The sequence below is a fragment of the Sturnira hondurensis genome, unplaced genomic scaffold (assembly GCF_014824575.4).
Source record: "Sturnira hondurensis isolate 20B ecotype Veracruz unplaced genomic scaffold, ASM1482457v3 Scaffold0018493, whole genome shotgun sequence".
NCBI classification, from domain to species: Eukaryota; Metazoa; Chordata; class Mammalia; order Chiroptera; family Phyllostomidae; genus Sturnira; species Sturnira hondurensis.
Genome location: NW_028091124.1, coordinates 3,391,328 through 3,416,557, shown reverse-complemented (window position 1 = coordinate 3,416,557; position 25,230 = coordinate 3,391,328). Strand labels below are relative to the sequence as shown.

Sequence of the window (25,230 nt, the reverse complement as noted above, 5' to 3'; positions counted from 1 at the left end):
GTTTGTGCATTTTCAGAATAAATAGTCCACTGCAGGTTTTCTTCTTCAGTTGTCTTGGAAGCATTTCCTGTGAGGACCTGAGGCTTGCCCACCGCAAAGGGCAACGTGCACTCAGGGGAGGGGGAGGGCGCCAGCCTCAGAAGCAATAGCCAGGACAATTGATGGCGGGAATAGGGGGCATTAGCTTTATGTCCATTTTGCATTATCTTCTCATTATGGCTTCCATTAGCACAAATAATTTCGTTTCATAAAGTACACCAAAGCTGCATGCAAGCGTGGATCTCATATTAAACCCCTTCCTTAACCCTGCTTCCAGGTTCTCATTTCCAACCAGATGTCAAGTGCCTTTCCCAGAACTGCCTCCTTCACCTTCCAGAGAAATAAAAGAGCCCGGGGCATTTCTGGAAAACAAGTGATGCAATGCAGACATTCTCGGGCTTGACTCCCCTGAGCTGCACTGGACTGGCTGGTGCCAACAGGCGTGACACCTTCCCAGGCCTCGGGGCCTGGTGCCTGTTCCCTTCTGTCATTCTGCCCCTCTCCAGTAAAGCAAGACGGACGCCCGTGAGTGGGGAGGCCCTTCAGATCCACTTTAAACTAAGCCGGTTGCCGACGTCGGTCTTTACCTGTGGCTGGTCCCGAGTTCCTCCGAGTGCACCAGGGGCGTAGGAGACCCAGAGTGTCCCAGCACCCGAAAAAAGTGCTGAAATAGAGAAGAAAACGAAACCAGCGTTATCATTTTGAATGACACACTCCAGGGGGGAGAAAAGTGGCATTTGTTTTGTCAGCAACTACATACAACAAACACAAACCCTAAGTCTCCTTGGAGAGTTAGGTGTGGACCGACTTCAGAAAACACACCCTCTCCCACCAGGTCAAGTGCAGAAAGGCCCTGGGTTTGGAGGACTACACTATCCCAGCCCCAGACTGGCACATACCTGCTATGTGCAGCCAGGAGGCAGACTGAACTTGAAATTCAAGATGGCCCTGTACGATCTAAGAGATGACATGGAGTCCAACGAGGGAAGACTGTCCTGCTCGGCCCAAAAGGGGACAAAGATGGACCACAGGAATGGGAGACGTTCTGGAAAGGCAGAGGGAGCCTGAGCAGCTGCCCTACCCTGGCGAGTGTGAGCTGGGTGCGTGGTGTGTGTCCTGGTGCCAAGCCAGGCGGCTTTGGGCTGCGTCCTTCAGCTTGCGGTGCTGGGGACCAGAACCAGGATCGCCGCTCCTGACCCTCCGCTTTCGCTCTTCTCCTGGGAACTCAGGGAGGAGCTCCCCCTGCAGAGAGTTCGCATGCGTCTATTTTGGGGTAAGCACTTCTAAACATAACAGAACCAAATCTATTCATAAAGTAGCGGCAAAGCCCACAGCCAAGCACCCTTCTCGGTCGTTGCCGAAATCACTCCAGTCCTTCTAGTCCTGTGAAGTATAGCTGCTCTCACTTTCCCCAGGCAGTTTCACAAACAGAACTTTGCCAGAGGATTCCTTAGAAATAAATATTTAGCAGGCCTGCTTGCCGATAAAAATATTGCATTAATAAATATTTAGGGAAGCCAAAGTGCTTCTGTAAATGGTATCAAGATGAGCCATTCTTACACCATGAGGAGAAACATCTTCAGTGAGTAATAAATGGTGAATCTATTTTAATTCTTTATTTGTGGAATCCAAACTTATTCAACAAAGCTGAAAAAGAATCAAAATCTTCGGAAACTGAACTGCATGCAGAAGTTCCGTCTTTGGGAAGCCAACACAGGGATGCAGACAACGGGGAGGTGGTCAAAGGGTGCGAGGCTTTGGAGGCATCCTCGGGGGATTTCTGTCAGAGAGGATGGCTGAATGGAACATGCACACACAGAGATATGTTTCGTTTTATACTTTTTAAAAATGCATTTATTTTTTAATTTTTTATTGATTTATTTTTAGAGAGAGGGAAAGGGAGGGAGAGAAACATCAGTGTGTGGCTGCCTCTCATGTGTCCCCTGCTCGGGACCTGGCCAGAAAACCAGGCATGTGCCCTGACTGGGAATCGAACCGGTGACCCTTTGTTTTGCAAGCGGTGCTCAATCCACTGAGCCATGCCAGCCAGGGCTAAAATAATGCATTTGGATGAGTCAATTATTCGTCAGCTGCTTGCGTATCCCAGTGTTGTCCCACAGCACGAAAGGGTGCTGACTAACGCCATCGTTCACTCACGTGTTTATTCAACCAGTACTGACTGAGTGTCCGACACTGTGGGACCGAGAGGGTGCCACACTGCGCCTATGTTCTCCCCTCTGCGCCCAGGGCCACGGCCCTCACCCCAGACCCCCGCACTTCTCGTGCCACGCACAGGCTTTGCCCTCCTGTCCTTGGTGGCCAAAATAAATAAGTAAATAAATAAACCAAAAATAAACCTATAACTACAATCTGAGATGAACATCTGGGGGAAAGCAACCGGGCCTCTCTGTGACAGGGAACTCACACTGGCCAACCACCTCGTATGAGTGGACCGTCCCACCCTAGTTCCAAAGTCCCTGGACGCCGACCATGCTGGGCACACCGGAGTGGCTGATACTGGGCAGGGAGGTCAGCAGACGCCTGCAGTGGGGTGTGGAGAGATCACAGCAGAAGGACGGATGGACGGATGGATGAGGCAGGAGGCGGGGACTGGGATCATTAGTGGGTCCATCATATGGAATGATAACCAAGGGTGGGAGCAGAGAGGCGGACCCCTAGGCAGTGTGCCCGCTGCCTCTGTTCTTCCAGCGAGCTGGGCTCCGGGCTCCCGGGGCTGCTTTGGCTGGGACCCTGGAGTCCCACACGACACAGCCCCCTCACTGCCTCTTGGTTCTCCTTCCTTCCCTGACGGGTCGGCCCCTGAGCTCCCCCTTGTCCTCGGGTCTCAGGTCTGACTTCTACAAGCAGCGCGTCATCGGCTTTTGTTTCTTTAATTCAATTCTTGTTCCATTTGCTTAGAGAATTGACCTGCTCATACTCATCATCATCATCTATATTCAGTCTTGCTTTCGGCCTCTTCTTTATTGTTCTTTTGTTTGCTTTCTGTTTCTATTTGTTTAGATGACCCCACGCACCTTTTGCTTTTGCTGTGCAGGGTACTGTAGTGATTTGCAGAACAAAACAACTTTTATTATTTTTTTCCTTTTTAAAATTCTCTTTTCTTTTTTATTGTATTTTTCTCATTAACACTTAGTCCCCTTATACCCGCTCCCCCCTGTAATCACCACATTGCTGTCCATGCAAAACGTCTTTGAATTCTGTTATTACATCAAAGGTTTTTTAAATGCACTTTAAAGTGCACTTTTGAACTTGTGGCCAAGCAGCCACAGAAGCCATCAGGGAAGTGGGCGGGAATCTGCCCTGAGGGAGATGGAGGGTTTGCCTGGGGACGTCCATTCCCACCTTTTCCTCCCCACCCCCCCACCATGTCCCCCCTCCATGGCCCAGGTCAAGTCAACCTGGAACTTTAAACACCATCATTTCTATTTTCTGCTGTAAACTAGTTCTTTTAATACCAAAAAAATATTTTAAAAGCAGTTCCTTAAAAATAGCACAGCGTTACCTCAGTATATTTTATCTGCTCTTTCCAGCAGATAAATTTTCCTCAATTTTGCGTCCCAGTTTTGGGACGATTTGCACTCTCTCACACCATTTCTGCAGCCTCCAGTTCCACTCCGTCTCCATTCTAAGCCCGCTTTCTGAGGTGCTGCTGTGCCCCGTGCTGAGAGGACGGGGTTCTGCCGATCGTCCTTCCTCCGCCAGTCCCGGTGGGCTCCGACTGCGGGACAAACTCCACGGACGGGTCCACCACGCCCGCTGGCCGGGGCCAAGGTGTCGTTGTAGGCTAGTGCCCACCTGTTCCCTCCTCACTGCCCCGGAATTCCGCCGCTGCCTCCCGAACTTCACTCTCTCTGCCTGTGGCCCCCTTCCTTCCCACCATCACAGCCCTGGTCCCAGCCCTCCGCACTCCTTGTTCCAACAAGTGGTTAACTGTCCTTCTTGGCCTGAGTCCCCACCCTCCACACACCTGACGGGGGCACTTTTAAAGAACAGACCTCATTATGTTCCCACTCTGCTTGAAATCCTCAGTCTTCAGACCAGACCCCGTGGCAAAGGGATCTGCCCATCATTTGACTGTAAAATGCTTTCCTCCCCATTGCACACACATGCACGTGCATGCACACACACATTCACACATGTGCACATACACCCTTCCATCCGCCCTGGGCCACGCAGGTAGCCCTCCATGTCTCCTGCTGTTCCAGGTGCCCATACCTTTCTGCTTGCCTGTCCATCTTCTTGTGATGCCCACAACCTCCATCAAGGTATGCCTGCATCCTTCAGAACACAACCCCCACTGGTTAGGCCGGTTCTGGCACCCCCACACGGCCAGGGAGACACTCTGTCCACGGAGAGTGGGAGGGGCTCTTCAAAGTGCTGTAGAGCTGTGGCCAGGGCGGCCCAGAGATGCAAAAACCGAGCGGGGGGCTGCAGAGTTGTGTGTGGGATGGGGTGGGGGGGGACCAGGATGCTACCATTTGTGCCAATATACATCGAATACAATGGCAGAAATTAAAAACTCAGTAGAAAATCCTGATACTTCATAAGACAGAGGAAAAGGACAAAGAGCAAATGGGCGAGGAAAACGAGGCATCAGTCCCAGAGGTCAGATATGCAAATAACAGAAGTTTCAGAAAGAGAGAAGGGAGGGACAAGGTACTTCTCAATTTATTTTTTAAAATGTCAGGAAAACTTCCCACAATTTTGAAATAGGCACTTCCAGATTGCAAGGGTGGTTAAATTGTCCATCACGAATTGTAATAGGTGAAAACAGAACCATATGGAGAGCTGTCTCCAGAAACTTCAGGACCCTGGGAACCAGGAGGAGTTTTCTGTCCACAGAGAGGGACAGGTTGCACCCATCCCGTGGGGGCAGACTGGTCCTCTGGGTGAAGTGATAAAGTCCCTGCTGGTAGATGACGCCCTTACTCATAACTTGTTTTGTTTTCCCTTCTCAGAGCTCAGGTCTGTGGCACTCCGATGGGTCCAGTTTGGCCAGGACAAAAAAAAAACCTCCTTCCCTCCTTAATTCATACTATGAGACCCTTAAACATTTGTTTTTCTTATAATGGCTTCATGGCTAGTAACTGTATAGATCCTTCTAGAACCACATGGGCATGAAAAATAAGCCTGGACGGAGGTCTCCCTTCTTTCGGGCACACCTTTCCAGGTGTGGCCCGCCTTTCGCTGGAGTGAGCCTGCAGCCCAGGACATCTCTGTTTGTGGCCCCGGCCCCCCTCCTGCATGGCTCCGCCTCCCTTGGAGCCTGGAACGAGCACCTTTCGAGGAGGCCGTCAAGTCTGCGGAAAGTCAAAAGGAAAATGACCAATCTGGACTTTTTTACAGGCTCAGTTGAGGTCTGTGTCCCTGCCCGGTTTTAAATCCCGCAGAAGCCTCTATTTCTTGGGGCTGAGGCACTTCCAGGCACGTAGACATGTTCCAGGGCTGCCAAAAACCGGGGGGCTGAAGCAACACACATGGGTTTTCTCACAGTTCCAGAGGTGGCAAGTCCAACACCAAGGCACCAGGACGCGCGGTTTCTGGAGCGAGCTCTCTTCCTGGCTTGCAGACCGCAGACAGCATCCTCTCACCACGCCCCCACAGGGCCCGCCCTCTGTGGGTGCAGAGAGAACTCTCTGGCGTTATAAGGGTGCCAGTCCCACTGGATGAGGGCCCCCTCCTTATGACCTCATTTAACCTTACGCACCTCTCCAAAGGCCTGCCTCCAGACGCAGTCCCACTGGGGGTTAGGGCTTCAACACAGGAATTTCGGGGACACGGCGCAGCCCCCACCAGCTCTTACACAGGCTGTGTTACATGAATCAGTAGAAATCAGTAGATCTGGAATCCTGGGGCTCGGGACGGCTTCACAGACCTTTCCGCCCATCTGCTTATTCGGCCCAAACTTGGCTCCCCCTTCGCTCTGAGCTGTGTCTTGTGCCTTCTTCTCCTCGCCCCCTGACGTGTGAATTTGGGCCATTACTGATGTCGCCTGACCAAAGGAACCTTTTCCTTTCTACTGGTTTGCTGAGAATGCCCTCGCATGTCGAGAGATCCCTTTCTGAGCAGCCCACGTGAGGTCTCTGAGTAGTTACTCCCTGACGTGAAATGGATCTTGTAGGGTCCAAAATGCTGTAACACATCAGCAGCTTCGGATAGTATACGGTCCAGGGAGACCTATTCCTGTTTGAGCTGCTATTTCTGGGAGTGCTGTGTCTATTTTGAGAAACCTCTAGAATGAATCATGAGTGGTGTGGATTAAACTTCAACACTGCTGATTTTTATAACAGAGGTAACAAGTTGGCAATCCAAACCCGCCCCCCCTTCCTCCGACTTCCCCGTCGTTTTACTTTACTTCCTGAGCACAGGGGACTTCTGAAAGTGTCACTCTTTTCTCTGCGTGGAGTAGGGCCACTGAAGAGGAGCCCACGCTGATGGCGAGATGGGGCAAGTGAAACCCGTGACGTCTGCAGTCCACGCTCTTCGACGGCCTCACCGACCTTTTTCCCTCCGGCCAAGTGCTTAGCCTCTTGCCCGTGGCAGGGGCTTGCGCAAGGCATGTTGGTGTGTAGCTCGTATAAAATCAGGACCGTTCTCTTGTGTTTTATGTGAAGCAAAGAGGAGCTTATCGGTGTGCGTGTATATAAACGATAATGACAACGGTTCTTATTTATAAACACTGTACGTGCCGAGGGCTCAGCCCTACGCTGATTGATCTGCGTGGGTTATCTCATTCATCCCTGCCAATACCGTGCCCATCTCCCGGTGAGAAAACACCCAGCCTTTCATGGTGGAGCTGGGCTCGCACCCGGGCAGCCTCGTTTCAGCCAGCCCCCACGCTCTGTCTTTCTCTATTGATCTGTGCATGTGTATGTATGCAGGTGTATATATACACACACATGTCACACACATGTATCCTGTATACCCGCCCACATACACTAGACATAAATGCTAAGAAAAAAGTTTCAGATAGACAGATAACATATTGTTAGGCACAGAATCTTGTGAGAGGGTATGACATGGGGGGTTGATGCTTCCTTATCCCTCTGCACATTTCTCTCTCGGTTTGAATCACTTGCAATGAACCTGCATTATTTTCGTACCTAAGACACCAAGGGACCGGGTTTGCTGCACGTGTTGCCAGCAGGCCTGCTTCCTGAGTAACTGCTTGTTCTGAGCAGCACAAAGTGTTTTCTCTTCTGTCTTTGGAAAGGGAAGTGGTAGAAGCTGGTGGGACTAGGAGAAAGGTAGATGCAGCAGGGGCAACGCTGAGGCCTCCTTGCCTTCCAGGGCGTGGGAGGCAGAACAGTCCGCGGACAACCGTGGACGACTGGCACCTCAGTTGGCCGGGCGTCTCCCAGTCCCACCAGCCCCTGCTGTCACGGAGATGTCCTAGCAAGAGAATGAGGTAGAGGTCTGTGCCCTTTTTGCTGCTCTCTTTAAACACTCTGACCTCCGTGACTTCCCGTGCTGGGAGGAGGGCTCAGGGCACCACTGTACCTGGCATTGTTTGTAAGACTGTGGAAGTCACGAGGCGCGCTCTCTGCCCACCTCCCACCCCACCCTGCCCCTTCAAACTCTAGCAGCTCCATCCTGCACTCCCACACCCTTGGCTCTTGGTGATTCTCACGTTTCTTCCTCCGTCTCCCTGTGGACGCAGCTTTCCCTGCACGGTGCCCTGTCTTTATTGGACTGGTTTTGTGCTTTGCCCTTGCTCTCTGCAGCAGGCGCTGCTTGTGCGACGGGCCCTGCGTGGTGCCCCCAGGGGTTGCTTTTTCAGCCCTTTGCCCACTTTCTACCAGCTTATCTTCTGCAATGCTTTATTGGCATTTCTTAAAGATTACACAGGGAGGATGTTGGTCATTTGAAGCAGCAGCAATGTGAGCAGCTGAAACTTATTTTTTTAAATATATTTTATTGATTATACCATTACAGTTGTTCTATTCCCCCCCTTCATTCCCCTCCACCCACATGCTCCCTCCCCCACCATTCTCTCCCCCTTAGTTTATAACCACGTGTCTCAAGTTCTTTAGATTCTATATTTCCCCCACTATTCTCACCCTCCCCCCTATCTATTTTCTACCTACCATCTATGCTATTTTCTGTGCCTTCTCCCCCCTTCTCCTCCTCCCACCCCCCTGTTTCTAACCCTCCATGTGTTCTTCATTTCTATAGTTCCACTCCTGATCTAGCTGTCCTCTTGGTTTGCTTTTGTTTTAGGTGTGGTTGTTAATAACTGTGTGTTTGCTGTCCTTTCACTGTTAATATTTTTCATCATCTCTTTCTTAGATAAGTCCCTTTAGCATTTCATATAATAAGGGCTTGGTGATGATGAACTCCTTGAACTTGACCTTATCTGAGAAGCACTTTATCTGTCCTTCCATTCTAAATGAAAGCTTTGCTGGATAAAGCAATCTTGGCTGTAGGTCTTTGGATTTCATGACTTGGAATACTTCTTTCCAGCCCCTTCTTGCCTGTAAGGTCTCTTTTGAGAAATCCGCTGACAGTCTGATGGGTACTCCTTTGTAGGTGACTGTCCCCTTATCCCTTGCTGCTTCTAGGATTCTCTCCTTCATTTTAGTCTTGGCTAATGTAATTATGATGTGCCTTGGTGTGTTCCTTCTTGGGTCCAACTTCTTTGGGACTCTCTGAGCTTCCTGGATTTCCTGGAAGTCTATTTCCTTTGCCAGACTGGGGAAGTTCTCCTTTATTATTTGTTCAAATAAGTTTTCCACTCGTGGCTGTTTCTTTCCCCCTTCTGGTACCCCTATAATCCGGATGTTGGAACGTTTAAAGATGTCCTGGAGGTTCCTAAGCCTCTCCTCATTTTTTTGAATTCTCATTTCTTCATTCCTTTCTGGTGGGATGTTTTGTTCTTCCTTCTGGTCCATTCCATTGATTTGAGTCCCAGTTTCCTTTCCATCGATATTGGTTTCCTGGACATCTCCCTTCATTTCAATTAGTTTAGCCTTCATATGTTCCTCTAATTTGTGACTGTACTCTACCAATTCTGTGAGCATCCTGATAAATAGTGTCTTAAATTGGGCCTCTGAGAGGCTGGCAATCTGTTGGTTGCTTAGAGTTATTGGCTCTGGGACTTTGAGTTCTTCTTGCACCATCTTTTGGGCTGTTCGTGTCTGTTAAGTAGCAGGATTGGAGCCCTAGGTTTTCACCAGAGCAGGGCAACTCAGTCGCTGGGTTGTGACGTTGTATGTGGGGGCGGGGTCAAAGAGGGACAATGGCTTCCCTCCGCTGCCTGCTGCCGGGACCCCCACCAGCACCGCAGGCACCACCGTCACCAGGCCCACGCGCCTCGCTCCACTGCACGCGAGTGTGCCACTGCTGTAAGCCCTCCACCACTGGGTTCACCCCCTGGGGCCTGCGTGGTCCGTCTCACTGAGTGCGAATGTGCGACCTTGGTCAGTCTGCCCCGCACCCTGACTAGTTCCGGGCTGCCTGCTCGCCTAGGTCTGTCCTGCCCGATCCAGCTCCGCTGCTGGCTCCACCTCTCCTACCGTCCTCGTCGAATGGTTCGTAGCTGTCGGACTTCCGTATGATTCCGTTTTCTGGTCTCTGGGTGTGTCTTAGTTCTCCAAAACTTTTGTTGTATTCAAACTTGGTTGTGGGAGAAGGCGCAGTGTTTCCACCTATGCCTCCATTTTGGCGGAAGTCCCAGCAGCTGAAACTTATTGAATGCCAGTCTGCCCCCGGCCCTCTACTGAGCGCCTGGCACGCTGCATTCATCTTCCACCCTCCCGTGGAAACTGAGTCACAGAGGGGTGAGAGCATGCCAGAGAGGCGGGCCCAGCAAACTGGCCCCCGCCTCAGTGTTCCTCATGTGTCCCTGTGCCCCCAAGGACCCCCGGCCTCCGCATGTCCCTGGACACCCTCCTGTTCCCTGATGCTTCTCTGCCTGTCCTTCCTTTAAAAATCTGCAGCATTCAATTGAGCGCTGTCCAAATAATGGAACCAGAGCCACTGCAAAACGGAACGGAGCCGCCGGGACAGGGGAACTGCCCTGCCTGTCTCGTGTCTCAAATCTGTGGATGTGGCAACAGGGCCAAATAACCTCCGCATGGGGCTGGAAGCGACGCCACGTCCCCATGAATTGTGGGCAAAGACACAAAGGGAGCAGTTGTCACCACTCCGTGACTGACAGCTGCTGGACTGACAAGTTTTTAAAAAATTGTTGAGAATTGACACTGCCACGTTGTGTTCCGTGCACCCCTGGAAATGCCTCCCCCGGACAGATGGAACTGTTCCCCCTCCTTTTTCATGAACACCCCTCCTCCTCTTCCGTGGGAATCAGCTTGGCCCCGAACAGCTATTCTTATTGATCCCAAAGACGTGCTCGTTGCCTCTCACTTTGAAAGGCCCGTTTATTTTTAGGGCAGCAGCGCTAATTTCATCCATTTTCAGGAACTCAAAGGTCCACATGTCGACTGCACCAACATCAGAACACGGATGCCCACCCTCCGAGTCCCTGTGTCCCCTGCAAATCACACGGACATCAGTTCCAGAGGCGAGAGCCAGGTTCCCTGGGCAAAGGGAGGTCCGTCTCCCAGGAAAAGGGAACCTGAAATACGGGTTTGAATTTAGATTCCCACGTCCCCTGTGGTCCTGATACAGTACCTAAGGTCTAAAGTCCCGAGTCAAATGTGAATAATAGTGCCTGCCGTGAGAGGTAAAGTGAGAAAAGGCTCAAAGGGCAACTAGCTCTGGACAGGAAATAACTTATCTTTTCTTTCCCCTGAAGACCCGCACTTCCTCCTGGCTTCTGCCTAACAGTGGGGTCGAAGCCCTTCGCGGGTGGGGGCTGGGAGGACAGGCTGTGGTTAGAGCCCAGCCTGGGGGTGGCCTGGGGTCCAATTCTGCCCACCACTCTGCTAGGTCAAACCCAGCCCTCCAAGCTTGAGTCCAGTCACCTGGGAAAAGGACTCATGGGACTATCCAATGTGGGATTTTGTGAGGACAAAATGGGCCAGTGCATGGAAACTGCTTACCACACAGTAAGTGAATTCATTTACGGAGCGTTTATTGAGCACCTACTACATGCTAGGCAAGCTCTTGGCTGGGACCCAGTGGGTCTATGGCACAGGCCATGGCCGTGAGGCTAGGCATGCTATCTGCATCTTGCTCAGCAGGAAGTTCTCCTTTGTGATTTTCCGTGTCTGCCTTTTTTCTTGTTCTGACTTCTTAACTTTGCGTTTGCCTTTCAGGGCTCTGCACAAGAGTGTTGTAAGTGTTCTTTTAATTAGATTCTACCCTCCAGGGCCTGGCTGAAGCCCGCTCAGGGATCGAACCTCACCCAGGGGACCCCGGAGAAGAGGTGAGGGGATGGGGATGCCATAGGCATAGGAGCTCGGCCAAAAGGTCTCCACGAAACGGCCGCATCTAGACGGCCGCATCTAGACGTGCCTGGTACCAGGGACCAAGATCCCGGGGACGCCCTGCGTCCGGCAGCCCGCTCCCTGGCCGGCGCCGGGAAGGGAAAAGAATGTGGCGCCTAGGCGGGATCCTGCGGGACTCTAGAGACCCAGCGCCAACCGCCTTTCCCCCCCCACCCCCACCCCTCCGAGGCTAAGTGCCACGGCCTCGCTCCTGGTAACACGGCCCGCCTCCGGCCTCCGGGAGACCGCAGCTCGACCCCGCCCCCGGCCTCCGGGCAGCCTCCGCTCCGCCCGCCCCTCTGCGATCGCCCCGCCCCCCGCTCCGCTCCGTCCACACCCTGCTCCGGCAAGGCCACCGCTCGGTCCCGCCCCTTAGACGCCGCCCAGGCGCGGAGACCACCCCCGCCGCTGGCTCCAGCGATTCCCGCTCGGATCACTGCCTAGCGAGCTGTGCCCCCGCCCCGGAGCCCCGCCCCAACGAGGGGACCTCCTTCCACCCGCCGAGGCGGGGCCCAGCGCTCCGGGCACTCTCGGAGTCCCGGCCCCTCGCCGCCGCCGCGCGGTGATTCCCGCGGAGCCGCGCGCGCCCCCGGCCGGGAGAGTTCCCAGACCGAGAGGAGAGTCTCGGGAGCGGGTGGGACGCGATGCGAGCCAGGTAGGTAGTCGGCGCGCCGGCCGGCCCCCCGCGAGCGCTCCAGCCCCGAGCCCGGCCTCGCTCCCGCGGTGCCTGCCCTGGCTCGGCGGGTTTGGCACCTCTCAAACGCCGATCGTTCCCCCGCCGCCTGAGTTCGGGGTCCGGGATGCCTCGGCGCGGCTGGCGTCCGGCGGCTTCTGGAAGCCTCGCGCGTCCCTTGCGACTTCCCCAGTCTCCCCGGTCACCGGCGCAGGCGGGCGGGTAGGGGTTCCGGTGCCGAGCCGTCCTCGGAGCCCTTGCCTGAGCCCGGCAGATACCCGCTCTCCTGGCCCTGGCGCTTCCCGGGGCGGCCGTGTGGGGGTGGCCCACATCGACAACGGGGCACGAATATGGGGGAAGATCACTCGCCTCCCGCGGCCGTGGGGCGCCAGGAGGGCTGGAGGGTCCGGGGCGCCCCCTCGCGCGGCCCTCGGGTGGAGGGAAGGGCGCGTGGTCCCGGGTTAAACTTGTTGGTGACAATGCATATTTCAGTTTAGGAGATCCCTCTTTTTTGGAAGGAAATGAAAACCCAGGTTTCTGGCTTCGTCGTGCGGTGACCGAGCAGCCGCGAGGTGACAGCGCCGGTGGCCGGCGGGTGGGGACAGCGGTGAGAGGCACGTTGGTCTTTAAGGGATGTTTCCCCGGAAGCCCGCTCCGCGGCGCCGTCAGTGGTCAGTAGGGTCCCAGCCTTGGGGTCCTGTGGCTCCCACCGGGGGCTGGCCCTGCAACCTGGGGTCCCGGCTGCCCTGGCCCTTCCCCAGGGTGTCGGTTGGGCAAGGAGCAGCCGGCTCTCTACACGCACACTGGGCAGACTTTTATTGGGGCGATTCTTTCCAAGTTAGGGCAGCAGCCTAGTGTTATCTGCTTATCAGTAGTAATAAGTTAGTGTAACTTTTGTTCTGACCACCAAAACAATAATCTATGCTTCGTGTGGAAAACGTGGAGGTAGAGACATATAAAACAGAAACCAGCCATCACTGATCCTGCAATCCTTAGGCCTTTAATATTTATTCATCTTTCTTGGGGTTCCACGCTTGCAAATTTCGTTGAGTGGTGACTAGAGCCTCTAGCCTAAAGCAAAAGTCATCTCTTTATGCCACTCTCCCCTCCCCACTCATCAAAATGGGATCATCTCCGAGCACCAGGGTTTGGGTTTCTGAGGCCTGTTTTCCCTCTCAGCAGGTGCCAGCCCCCCTTTCCAGCGGGCGGTGTTGTCCCTGCCTTCTGTAGGCCCCAGGTGGAGAGAGGGAGGGGAGCCGGCAGCTTGGACACTGGCTCAGGCAGGACTGGCCCAGTGCCTCTCCACCCTCCCCTGTGGTTTTGGGCCCGTGCCTTGTAAAAATGAAGGTAATGATTCTCGATCTGCTTTTCAGGCCACCATAAAAATTAATGGGTGGTTTGCAAGGCGTGTGGCTGTCCTTGGGTGGACAGCGGCTGTACTTTAAGGGACTAGGGAGCACTGTGCTTGCTGCTCCGTGTTTCTGTCATCACCGAACGAAACAGGCTGCCTCCCACCTGGCCACCCTGCCCGGGAGACCTACTCTAGGAATGTCGGTGGAGCCTGGGGGCCAGTCCTGGTCCCCTGCTCAGGATAGCCTATCCAGGCCAAGTCCCCCCGAAACTGGAGGCCGTGGACATAGACAGCGTGCTCCAATCCTCCTCCGCTCTGCCTCCCGCATCTGGGCGAAGGGAGAGGGGGTCAGAGGGCATCGATATTAACACAGGCCCCAAGCTGCACAGGCCTGGACTGCCCAGGCCATACTGACCCCAGGGGAACAGTGAGTTCTGTGAGAGGGACGCAGCGCACCAACCTGGCTTCCCGGGGTCTGCTTTCTGGCTCACTTGTTTACTAAATGAACAATGACCGGCTCGGATAGGCCTCGCAGAAGCTTCTGTGAGCGCTAGTGTTTTTCCTGTTGTCCCGAGTCTGAGGCAGCACACCTCCCGGACCTTCGAAAACAATTAAAAGATACTCAGCCCATTAGTTAATTTCAGCTCTGAAAGGCCAGGCGTTGGGGGCCAGCAGCACAGGTTGCCTTTTGTTCCCCCAGAACCGAAACCGAGGGGGAAGATCCGCTTTCTGCGAACCTCACTGCTCCCTCTCACTGCTCCGGTTTGTCATCTGATAGTTTCATTTTTTTCATTGTTGCTCCCACCGACACTTTGATCTTCTGCCCGAGGTCCAGTAGCCGACCCCAGCCCAGACGTAGGGGGTTTCCGGAAGCGCCCAGAAAGGGGGCTGGACGAGTTGCTGATAAGGGCCTTGGCGGGCTCATTGTGTGGTAACGCGCTCTTCCTAAGCTGGGTGTAGGGAGGAGGGGGCCTCTGGCTGCATTTTCTCCTTTGCTGTTGTTTGTGAACTTGCTTGCTGGTTCCCGGCCGCCAGAAACTGTTTTCCAGAAACTGTTTTCCTGCGGGCTGCTGGAGCAGACTTCTTTCTTATTCTAATGTGGGTTCCTAGCCTGATAATAAGATATGCTAATGGGGAGTGGGGTTTTAAGCCTTGGATCCCGGCCAGGTAGGTGTGGGAGCCTGCTGGGGAGGAAGCCCCGCCTCCCACCAGCTTGTTCGGGAGCCCTGGACTCTAACAAGCGGAAGAGCCTGCCGTTCACCCCTGGTGACCTCACCCCGGCTGGGGCAGACCTCCCTGTCTCCCTGTTTGAGGTGCTGGCCTTGTTTTGACGGAGTAGAAGAGGCTGTTGAGCAAGTGGACCTGGGGCCAGCCATGTGGGTTTCCCTTAGCTTTGTTATTTTCAAATTTGACACCCGAATTGGGCCACGTTGCCATTTTTCTTCTGAGAACTGGAGTCAGGCCCCGGGATATTTTATTTCCTACGGCCCTGACGATGGGCACTAGTGCGTCTTTGTTCGCAGGGCGCTGCCAGACAACCAGGGATTGGGAGAGGTGGCCCAGCTGGGAATCGACTTTGCGGACAGGGCGCAGGCTGGCCTGGCTCCGGCCCGTCAGGGTTTACACTCGGCTGCTGGAGCCAGGCCTCCTGGTTCCTTGGCTGTTGGCACAGCAGAGGCCCCAGGTTCTGCCACTGCCCTCTGGAGGAGTGACAGAACAGTAATTCAAGCCCCGCACACCCGAGGAACAATCCAGCTACTTACCGAGGATCTTCCCTGGGCCCGAGGGCGTCCCCGAGCCTCCACAACAGCACCTGATGCGGCAGGACCAGCAGCCCACGGGAAGGATGTTGATCTTCAGCCTTTAGGAGAAGATAAGAGGGTGCAGGCGCTGTTTGAGAAACTGAGCGTGTGCGTGGTGTGTTTCAGGGAGGGAATGGTGGGGTCCCAGGCAGTGGACGCAGCCTTGGGGCCATCTCGGGAGCAAAGACCTTCCGGAACCAGCAGTAGTAGGCGCCTGCAGATTCATGAGAGAGAATGGTGGACTGAGCCTAATGTAAATGAAGATTTAGGGTGTTTCCAGGGGGAAGAAATAGGTAACACTTGCTGAAGGCTTACCATGTACCAGGCCCTGAGTGTGCACTTTAAAATCCTCACCAAAACTATGAGAATTTAAGTTGCTTCTCCAACGTGGCAGCTCAGGCACTAAGTGCTGGGCCTGGGACTCGAACCTGGAGCTGCCGGTGCCCACCTTGGTCTCCGCCCTGACGTCTCCCAGGGAGCAGAAATTAAACAAATTGCTGGCCCGCTCAAATTTTGGTAGCACCCAGGCAGGAAGCTGGAAGCCTGCCTGCCTCCCTATGTACACCATGATAAAAAAGCATCAGAAATCTTTAAAATCCATGAAATCTTTTTAGCCTGAAGGGAAGCCAGCTGGTATGCACCTTCCTTCCCAGGGGCTGGTACCCTCATCCTGTCTGCGGGGTGAAAGTGGATTACTGGGGAGACTTTGGTTTGGAAGTGGAGATAACCCAGCACCAGGTACTAAGGAAGGTATTCTGGGCAGATGAGGTCACTGGAATAAGATTCAAACTATGGGGAGGCGGTTCAGTGAATGTAAGATAAGGTTTCCACCTTCCCCTCCACAATCTCAGAAATGACGTACTGGGAGATTGTTCTCAGCGACTCGATAAAAACCGGTGTCCTGGAGCCTCTGCTGGAGCTGGTTGGCCGAGCTTTTAAGAACGGATCGAAGAGGGTACTTCCCGCAAAACCGATTTTGTGGTTCCAAATTCTTACACATCATCCTTTCCTCTCTCTCCCTGTTCCCCCTTGCCCTAGTCTGTGCCGTTTAGGAAAAGCCTGTCCCCTCACTTCGGAACTTGGAAGCCTCCTCAAGTCAGCGGGCCAGAATGGAAGACAAAGATTTCCATTTCTAGCTTCTCCAAGGTAGCAGGTCCCAAGCCACTGAGGGCAGAGAAACCTGCTTTCTGGGGGGAAAGGCCAAGAGCCTTCATTGTAGCATCTGCCAGTTACCAGGTGTAAATATCTTCCACGTGGCCCACCAAGCTACCAGTGTCAGAGCTGCGTATTACTGTGTAACAACCTGTGGGAGCCAGTAAGAGCCTTTCCGGCGTACCTTTCCTGGACAGAGCCCCTGCCCAGCCTCCTCCTGAGTGGACGAAATGGTTGGCTGCCTTCTGCTGGGACCCCGTCTGCCTGGCTGTGGGAGAGGAGAGAGGATTTGGGTGTCATTTCTTTGCCTGCATTGTCCAGAAAGCGTGCAGTGCTTCAAAACTCAGACCGACCACACATTAAAATTACCTTGGAGCGTAAACAATTTTTTGTAAAAATCTTTGCCGCCCTCTTCTCCTGTTGAGTCGGAATTCTGAGGGATGGGCTCAGCTGTGGCCGTTAAAAGCTCCCGGGTGGAGTCACCATGTCTCCCCAGGATTGAAGGTCACCGTGTGGGGAAATGTGTGGAAGAGGAAATTTGGAAAGTGCCAAGGTTAAGAAACGTCCAAACCGTGGAGTGTTTTTATGAGTTTATTGCAGCCGACGCAATGACGTTGCCAGGGACCGAGATCTCAGGGCTCTGCAGAAGCAGTTTGCGGTTTCTTTTACACACTTGGAATTCGGGAGGGAATGTGAGGAAGTGCCCCCGGGGACTGTGGGCGGCGGCAGGGCGGGGACTGGACTGCAGGCCCTTCATGGGGGTCTGTGCTCTCTGGAGGGGGCTTGTTCTTCCAGGGGCCTGAAGGAGCGGCATTTCAGAGGTGTCGTGAACCCTGAAAGCGGGGCAGGTGGGGGGCTTCTGGTGCTCACTGGGCTCACGTTGGAAAAGGCAGCCGTTTCTGCACAGGGGCGCTCACACGAACAGCCCTCTGAGCCTCCCTTAGGGGTTTCCTGGAGCCCTGTGCCCACCAACGGGACCAAGGGCTTTATAGGTTTCCTTCTTCACCGCACCCCGAACTGGAGATTCCCGTTGGCGGTGAATTGGTGCCAATGACCGTCGGGTGACAGTGGGTGAACCTAGATGCCCAGAAACCAGGGCCAGGGCTTGCGTAAAACAAGGGGATGTTGGGGGGGGGGGTGTCACCTTTCTGTTGGCTTGGCGTGTAACTCCCTACTGTGAGCGGGCCGGTTAGAGACTAACTCCCCCGGCCCATGACCTGCCCAGTTAGGAATTTACGTAAGATCAGAGCACCCCGTTAGGTGACACTCTGGCTGGATTTGTGACAGAGTGCCTCTGTTGTCCACAGGAGGTAGTTGGGGCCCCGCACGGCACGCCCTGTCCGAGGGTCCCAGAAGGGTTTCCGGCAGAAGGCTCTGAGTGAGGACTAGGCCGGCGGAGCCCCCGTCCTCTCAGGTGCCAGCTGTCGGTCTCGCTCCAGCAGCCCTTTCCCTCCACAATGCTGGGCACATACCTGTTCCGTCTCGGTTGCGTCTGCTGGTCTGGCACAGAGAAGGCCTGGACGAAGCAAGGGGGCGGCCTTGGGTGGGCTGGGCTGATCTCAGGGGCTAAAGCAGAGAGCCGGTGTCTAGAGGAGCTTCCCGAGACCCCCCAGCGAGGAAGGGAGAAACTTAACAGCCAAGGACGTCGTGTAAGAGGCCTTGAGCTTGGAGGCACACGTAAGCTGATTACCTTTTTTCTGTAGCGTAATTAGCAGTAATGTTACTTTAAAACGGGACAGCATTTGGCCAGTGTCATTGAACTTCTGAGCCAGTCTTGTTAGCAGATCCGGGACTGGGAAGAGGCAAACCAGGCCCTCGGGGTGCAGGCTGTACGGAAGGTGTCGTGCACACGCAGGGCTGTCCAGCTGGCTGGGCAGGCGAGGGCCGATGCCCGGGCAGCCGGGGCTCACCCCTTAGAGTTGACCCCACGAAGGTGGAAGAGCCGAGTGGAGATTTGAATATGGACAGCGGGGACCGGGGGCCCAGTCTGGGTGGCAAGGAGGCTCAGGGGTGGGGGAAGGAAGCTGCTAGAGGTGTGTCCCTGAGGCCCAAGAGGAGAAGTTGGGGGTGGAAGTCTCCCACAGACAGATCTGGGTAGCAGGTGGTTAGAGACTGGGACCAGTCTTATGATTGTGGTTGTGGGAAGCTTCTAGAACAAAATAGGGAACACAGAGCCTAGGCTACAGAGAAGAATATTAGTGATGAAATAAGTAATTGTCCTTTGAAGGTGTCAAGACAGGAGGCACCCCTGGTTGGGATGTTGGGGCTGGGCAGGCCTGGTGGGAGTGACAGAGTGGACAGCAGGGATTAAGTGAGGGTCCCTCGAGTGGTGGGTGACCCCAGAGAGGGGTGCGAATGGCTGCCATCAGGAAGGACTGGCGAGAAAGCTTCCCCAAATGCGGCCTTGGTGGGAGGCTGGCTGCAGGGGGCCTCCTGTGTCCCTCAGACCCAGTCCCCTACGGCGACCCTTTCTGGGAGACCTCTCTTGAGCCCCAGGTCAGGAGCTGACCACTGCTTCCTTTGTTACCTGTCTGCAGCCCCCCGGGGGCACCGCTGGGCGCAGGGTTGCATTTTAGCCGTTACGGCTGCCCCTTGCTCAGCACACACAGCCAGCAGGTGTCACAAACGAAGGCGCTGACAGGTGAGGGGGGTGCTGGCCAAGGTGGCCTCGGAGGGTGGCAGTTCCCCCAGGACCACCCAGCGACAAGGCCGATATTCTCTTCCTAGACCTCTTAACAGGTTAAGACTTACAACGTGTGGCCAACGTAATTCCAGCCCAGGGGCTGTGATGGGCTGAATCGGAGCTGCCGTGGGGTTCTGTGCAGTTACGGCTGCATTCAGCCGGGTTCCCCCAGCTCTGCTGCCCGTTTTCCACGGTTGCCATTTCCAAGAGGGTCTGAATTCCTAACAGCTTTAGGACACGAAGAAGTAGATGGAGTATCTAACAGTACACGTGCATTGACACCTTTGAAACGACCGTGGCATCAGACAGTGGCCTGTGTTCTGTGTCCTGTGCAGGAGGAGGGGACTGTGTTCAGATCAAACTGGAGCTAATTCCTGGAGATGATGTGGTCCCTGAAGGTCATTTCTGTCAAGTGTTGGGCCTGGGGCCAGAGCAACTCTGGAGATGGTGCAGGCCTGGTGGCGGCGGCAGACAGTAGTCTGCTGTGGTCTGGTCTCACTCGCCCTCCCTCCCTGTTAGCCCTGCCCCAAACATGCCCTGCAGAGCTGTGTTTTTGCTTCCCTCCGTTTCCCTGGAGATTTCAGAAATCTACGTTTGGAGGATGGACGGGAGGGAGGCCCCGTCTGCCTTCCACCTGGTTGGCTGGTTGGCGGCCACTGGGAGCTCACCTTGACAGTGCTGGCGTTTCCAACTGTGGTCACATTTCTGGACTCCGGGTGACGTGGCAGCGGGTCCATCACTGGCTGGACATAAAAAACGAGTTCCCTGGAGACTGCTAAGTGTTTTTTTTCCCTTATATTTTATTGGCACCACCCATGATTTCAGGACTGTTCGGTTAGTATACGCTCACAGAGAGACCGGGGATCTGGTCAGTGTGGAAGCTTCTGGGCTCTTCTGGAAGCTTCTGCAGCCGCCACGAGCTCATCTCCTCCAGGTGGGACTGGGGACTGCCTCCTCGCTCACACGTTGTGTTGTTCTTAAGTATTTTAAGAGCCTGAGAAATTCACCTTTCAGGTCATTTGACATTTAGATAGATGCTAAGCTCTCCCCTACGGTTGCTATTTGGGGACCCCCCCCCCATGCACTTGGAAACTTGAATCCCGCTTCGAACGGGAGTTTTCTCGGGGCCGCCTGTGTCTCTGTGCCCGAGTTTCCTGTAAGTGGCTGTCTCCTTTCTGTTGGTCAGATAGAAACGACCCAGTCTGCATAACTGCAAGTCATCACATTTGATTCAAGGAAAATCTTTATTAAGAAATGAAGTGACTCATCATTTCTCACGTTGTTCCAACACTGTTTCCAGGCCATTGTCAGGGAGCAGAGACGGCCAGGCCAAGTTGTCGCGGCTGGACTCGGGAAGTTCCTTTTCTTGGTGGGGTCTTCAGTGGCCCACCCTTAGGACTTGTCTAATTTCCAGTGACATCAGGGTTTCTCAGCCCCATCCACCTGTCTGCGTTGGAGTCTTTGGCTTCTGTTCCCTTCTGGTTTTGACCTTGGGCAAGCTTTTGGACTGCTCCAGCCTCAGCTTTCTGATCTGTCAGTGGTGATGGTGCCGCTTACCCCCATCCTGTCTGGGAGCCCTGCTTCACGGTGGCGCCTCGGCCCCGTGTCCGTGCTGTAGGTTATCCTGCAGTGCCAAGTGCATAGAGAGTTGCCTTTTTCACGTTGCACCATCTGAATCAATCAAGAGGGCCGCACGTGGACGCTTTTTGGTGTAGCAGGTGATGGGCTACATAGGGATCAGAGCCCCAGATTGAGCCCATTTCTCGAAGCCCTGGGAGCCAGAGAGGTGTGGGAGCGGCAGGGTGCACCCCAGCCCCAGACCTGGCCGGAGTGTGGTTCTGCCTGGTGGCGTGGGGGGCTGGCAGCTCCTTGCGGGAGGCTCTGTTTGCAGGGGCCGGACCTGCCCTGACTCCTTGGGGGACGCAGAGAGGGTGAGAAGTACCCTGCAGTCAATCCAACACTTCCTACATCTAGGAAGTGTTTGGGGACTAGTTTCTTAGGATTATTTTTTCTTTAAACCCTGTCTAGTTAAGGTTTTGTTTTTTTTTAAATTACTCAAGTGGTGCTCATTTCAGAAACATTAGAAAATGCAGAAGGAGAAAAGGTTCCCACCAGAGGAACTCCGCCACCTGGGATAACCCCCACGACGGTGGACAAGTGAATCTTGACTTTCGAAAGACGGCGGTGATGGCAATGAACTCTGACCGGCCCTGGGTGGCAGTGTCTGCCCAGTGAGTCCTGTGCTTTCCATCTCAGACAGTGGCGGACGTGTTTTCGGAGGAACGGGCACAGATTTGGGTCAGGTGTGTGTTGGGGGGCGCACCCTCCTTATTGAACGCGTCCTTGTTCCTGGGTGGGTTCCCATTCCTGGGGAGTTAGAAACGGGACTGCAGTGACCGTCTGGAGATTATCTTAGCCTGTCTGCGGGTTTGTGTCTGCAGGTTTGTCGTTGGAATGTTGTTGGTTTTTTTGTTTTTTTGTTTTTGCTTTCATTGTGCTGCAAATCTACGCAGAACCAATTCTGTGAGTCGCTGGGTGAGTGTGTACTCACTCCTCGGGAAAGCGCCCCCAAAGGGCGACACAGCGTCTTCATCTCTTGAACAAAATTTGGTGAACTTGTCCGTCAGCCTTAGAGTTGCCGGCACCCCTTCTGGGGGACTTACTTCTGATGGTCTAACTCCTAACATGCCTTGCACTATGAGTTTTCGGGTGGGCTTGGAAGTATACCCCTCAATTTTAGGATGCACACAGATGTGCAGGTTTCAGGAACAGGAAAATATGGGGGAGCCCGTGTGTGTTGGAGCAGGAACAGTTCTCCTGGGAGGTCTGCAGGGCCCACGGCCACCTGGGAGGGCAGGAGTGATTTCCACGTGTTCAGCTTCAGAAACGGCCACTGCAGACTTCCCAGGGTCACGTCGTTGCATTTGGCTGTGACAGGATGGACGGTGGGCCCTCCGGCACAGGGCGGCAGCACAGACTGGATTTTCAGAGGCTCTGGGTTCGTGAAGAGGCAAGTGCCCCGTGCCATCCTCTGACGACGAGGGAATGGGCTGTTTCTCTCGGCGGGCTGGTGTGCGGGGCCGCCGCCTCCTGGCAGGAGAGGGAAGCCGAGTTGTGGCAGCGGACTCTGGCCTGTCTCCTGAGCGTGGTTCTGCAGGGGACCTGGCTGCTGCCTCCGGTCTTGGCACCCGACCTGTCCTGAGTCATCGTCCACCGACCGGAACCTCAGGCCGCATGCTGGGGGCTGCCGGGAAGCCCGGGGATCTGATTGCTCACTCTGGTTAAACCCACTCTGATTTATTCGGGGCACAGAGTGTGGGGGCTGGAGCCCCTGCACCAGGCTTGACGCTGGGCCCTCGGGTAACTCATGGGGACACCGTCCTGGCCCTCTTCCCCTCCTTCTGATCAGCTCTTGTGTGACCTGAGCTCCTGCATTTGTCACCCGCCCTGAGCCGCCATGTGCCAGGTGGGGGCATGGAGAAACCACCAGAGACAGCCCAGCCCTGACTGCGGAGGTCAGGGTTCATGAGGCGTGCTTCAGGGGGGTGCAGGACAGTCTCCCCCAAGAAGCCCCACTAAGCAGGGGACGTAGAGGAACTGTGTGGGTGCAGGCAGGGGTCTTGAGGATGGCAAGTGGTTGGGTAGGTGCGGGGAAGCACAGGAGGTGACCGCTCAAGGGAGCACCTGAGGGTGACGGGGGAGCTGATGGCTGGGTGGGGCTGCAGTCAGCTCTGAGCTCTGCCTCCGCACACCGAGGGGCCTCGATGAGATATGCCTGCAGGATTGGAAAGGGGGCAGGGAGGGGACCCGACACACCGTACCTCATGTGGGATCCCCTCCTCACAGGCTCCTGGGACCCCACTCTGTGATCCACAGTGGCACCTCTCCCTCGTGGGCTGTTGTGGGACCATCTGATTAAATGACCCCTCCGTACAGTTTTAAGAGTTACCTTTACTTTAAAAAATGAAACTTGGGAAACGAAGCCTCCTGTCAGTCATTGAGGGAGTCACAGCTTTTTTATATTCCCGAAAGGGAAGGTGTATGAAGAGGTGGAGACTCCCAGTGAAATGGCATCGGAGGGACCTGGCGAGATGGGTCCCTGACTGTCTCCGAGGCTGCCCCCCAGGCCACAGCACCCTGGGCACCAGGCTGCGTGAGTCCTGGCGTCCCTTGTCAGGTGCCGAAACTCCGCAGGCTGGCCGGTGGCTCCCTCTTGACAGCCCCCTCCTGGCCCCACTCGAGCTGCCAGCGGATTGCTGTGTTTAACCCACGTGAGTAGGGACTCCCGGGTCTGCTTCTGGGGACACTCAAGTACAACCTTCCGCTCCACGGGGACTCCCAGCTGTCCTCAACACTCAGAGTAAACCCCCGCTTCAAGGTGAAAAGGACGCGACCGAGAGCTGGAAGGTGATGTCATCAACACTGCTGTTTGGTCATTCGTGACACTGTCCAGAAATTGCTCCCTTGGGGGTCAGATGAGGGTTCTGGGGAGAAGCGGGCCGTTCGAGGGGCAGGAAAATGGAGGAAGAGCAGGGTTCCTTGGGGACGGTGGGCGGAGGCTGCAGGGACAGGTGAGTGAGGCGGTGGGGACAGGCTGCTGGTTTACGGCAGGGGCTTGTCAGTCAGGCTCCACGGGAAGACAAGCCGTGCGTGGGTGACTTTGAATGTGTCGGGCTGTCAGCCGCTGTCCTTCGCCTCGGGTTTTACTGCCCGGAGTTTCGAACAGGGGCCTCAGAAACAACACGTGGCGTGGGAGGGGAAGTTGGCAGGCGAGCTTTGGGGGTGCGGTCTCCTGTCCCCTCAGCCCGACCCCTCTGTTGTCTGTAACAAAACAGACAAAAGTCAAAGTGTTTGGGAGAACGGCAGCCAGTATCTGCAGGCGGGCACTTCCCCCGTCCCTGACTTACGTGACCGCCGCGGAAATCGGGGGCTCAGTGTCACTGCCCACATCTTGCCGATGACGGCCCTGAAGCCAGAGGACAGTGTGGTGGGTCCCTGGATGCGGCGAGGGAGGGAAGTACCAGGGAGGGGGCTGCATGGTGCTGGTGCCCAGACGCTGGTAGAGGGGCGTCCATCCCTCACCTCGGTGCCCTGGTGCTGCTGTGGGTACACAGACCTCGAGAGTGGACTGTTGAGGTCATGGAAGGGGACACCACACCAGATGTTTCACGGGCAGCGTCACTCACGAGCCTTTCTCCGTCAGCCCCACGGCAGAGAAGCTCCCACTCTGTCCCAGAAGCATGTGTTTCGGGCACTGGCATCTCTGGCGCCTTCCAGACAGATTGCATGCCCTGTGCTGGGGTGCCGGGGGGTCTGTGCCTGTGTCCCCCTCAGCTTCCTTTGAATGATAGGGACACTCAGAAACTTCGAGCGGAAGTCAGTTTCACTGATGGCAAAGAGTCCTGGTGTCACACTGATGAGAACATTCTGTTGGGGGAGTGCAACCACTTAATCCAGCCGACATGATACCTGGTAACAGACAAGTCAGAGACGCAGAATCAGCTGTGCTAATAATGGTGGAGTCTCCCCCCACCCTCGCCTCCCACCCTGTCCTTGTGGGCGTCCTTACAGAGCTCGGGCACACCATGCGTTTGGAGATGAGAGCCAGGACATCAGCAGCCTTTGCTCTGGGCTGTGCTCTGCCTTTGCACTTCACGTGTGAACTCTCCATCTGCACAGGTCCTGTGAGGTGAGGGGGTCTGCGATGCTGGTGTCACCAATAGGGAGCCTGTCCAGAGGAGAGGGGTAGGGGCCTTGTCGGAGCCGGGAGCGCAGCGCCGGATTTGCGTCCAGGCTGTCACTGTGACACTGGGTGCCAAGTCTCCCCGGGGGCAGGGACACCCCCAGCCCAGGGTGGACAGGGTGCTTCCCACCAGCCCAGAGAACAGCGCAGGATGGTGCCCAGGAGGTGGAGACAAGCAGGGCAAGGTCCCAGGTGAGCCAGGAGGCTCAGGCAGCAGCCCTGTGGGTGGTCTGAGGGGGCTGATCCCTGTCCACCAGGGAAGCCAGGGCTTGAGGGTGGGGCGAGCTGGGCAGGAGGGGCTCCATCATCTCCCCGCCGCACCCTCCCTCGTGGCGTGCACGTGGGAGCCTGCCGTTGTGGTGGGCGGTGCTGTGGC

At 55.2% G+C, this 25,230-nt stretch overlaps 1 protein-coding gene across 2 annotated transcripts in view; it reads left to right on the top strand.

Moving 5' to 3' along the window:
- Positions 1 to 11,880: 11,880 nt before the first annotated feature.
- Positions 11,881 to 25,230, top strand: part of SH3BP4 (SH3 domain binding protein 4) — a 68,341-nt gene continuing 54,991 nt past the window's right edge. For both annotated transcript variants that reach the window (XM_037069312.1, XM_037069309.1), the window contains exon 1: positions 11,881 to 12,105. The gene's annotated coding sequence lies outside the window, so the exon portion shown is untranslated. The remainder of the gene's footprint in view (positions 12,106 to 25,230) is intronic.